The sequence below is a fragment of the Crocuta crocuta genome, unplaced genomic scaffold (assembly GCF_008692635.1).
Source record: "Crocuta crocuta isolate KB4526 unplaced genomic scaffold, BGI_CrCroc_1.0 scaffold531, whole genome shotgun sequence".
Classification (NCBI taxonomy): Eukaryota; Metazoa; Chordata; class Mammalia; order Carnivora; family Hyaenidae; genus Crocuta; species Crocuta crocuta.
This window is the reverse complement of record NW_027531997.1, coordinates 111,705-113,493: the sequence shown is the minus strand read 5'-3', so window position 1 is coordinate 113,493 and position 1,789 is coordinate 111,705.

Genomic DNA, 1,789 nt, shown 5'->3' with positions numbered 1-1,789 from the left:
CACACACACACAATATGGTGCACCGGGTGGCTCAGTCGGTTGAGTGTCTGACTTCAGCTCAGGTCATGATCTCAGTTTGTGAGTTTGAGCCCTGCATTGGGCTCTGGGCTGACAGCTCGGAGCCTGAAGCCTGCTCCAGATTCTGTGTCTCCCTCTCCCTCTGCCTCTCCCCCCTTCTCTCAAAAATTAATAAACATTAAAAAATTTTAAAACACAATAACCAAATTATGGAAAGACCTCAAATGTCCATAGGCTGATGAATAAAGAAGATGTGATTATATATATGTGTGTGTGTATATATATATATGAATATATATATATGGTGGAATATTACTCAGCGATCAAAAAAATGAAATCTTGCTATTTGCACCAAAATGGATGGAACTAGAAAGTATTATGCTAAGCAAAATAAGTCAGAGAAAGATAAATATCATATTATTTCACTCATATGTGGAATTTAAGAAACACAACAGATGAACATAAGGGAAGGAAAAATAAAATAAGATCAAAACAGAGAGGGAGGCAAAGCATAAGAGACTTAAATACAGAGAACAAACTGAGGGTTGCTGGAGAGGTGGCGGGGGGGAGATGGGCTAGATGGGCAATGGGCATGGAGGAGGGCATTTGTTGGCATGAGCACCGGGTGTTATATGTAAGAGATGAATCACTAAATCCTACTCCTGACACCAATACCATACCATATGTTAACAACCTTGAATTTAAATTTTAAAAATAATAAAAGCTACTTCTATGAGGAAGGGTTTAAGGAAACAATGAAAAAACCTATAAAACTGAGCATGATATAAAGCAACTGCTTTAAGGTGTTAGACATAGGCAGTGGAGGACTTTACCCACTGAGAAAAGGAAAACGTGCAAAGTGAGCCCCAAATGGATGTCCATTCTCTGCCTCCGAACAACATCCAGAACAAGACACAGGGAAATAAACTTGAAACAGCCCATAGCTGTCCTGCCGAGCTGAGGGAATGAATATTGGAGCGTAGGGAAGGATACCAGAGAGGAGGGAGAGAGCTGTGCAGTAGGGCTCACAGGTGGCACTGTTGGGGTTTCCCATAAGTTATTGGCTGAGGTGGGGTCCACATGTGCAGGGCAGGAGGAACAGAGACCCTGGAGGCTGCACAGCGCCCGGAAACATGGAAATTCCACCACGACCAGAGTGGAGGGCCCTCAGTAAAGGCCCCAGCATTCGGCTAAGACAGAAGAAAGGTGATACATTCGGAAAAGGACAGTGCTATAGGGCAAAAGCTACCGGAGATCGACCCTAAAAACACCTCTAACCAAACCTCAGCAAAAGCAAGAACTGCCAGTAAAGTAAAACAAAGGTAGCATACATCATTGATTCCTTCCAACGTATCATCCAAAATGTCTAGCAACCCATTTGAATTTTTTTTCAGCAGACAAAATGTGCTTCTAAATTGACAAAAAAAGCAATCAGAACAAACAGGGTGGGGTAATACAGATTTGAAGAGGGAATTTAAGCATCCCAGGCAAGGTCAGTGACCTGGAAAGGGCTACACCTGTGCGGAATCCATTAAGAAGATAATCTGAGGGTGTGGACAGGTAGGAGAATATTAGGAGGAAGTGGCTCTCGCGGATTCAGAGACTTTGCCACGAAATGCCTTGGCTGTGGAGTGTGGAGCGACTTCACCCAATGCGAGCTCAAGAGCTGGCCCAGAGGCAGGCCAAATTTGTATCAACCCTTTAAAGAGGTTCCTGAAGGGCCAGAATTCCTCTCTTCAGGCCTGCGGAGCAGTCCATGCCTCAAAGAGAG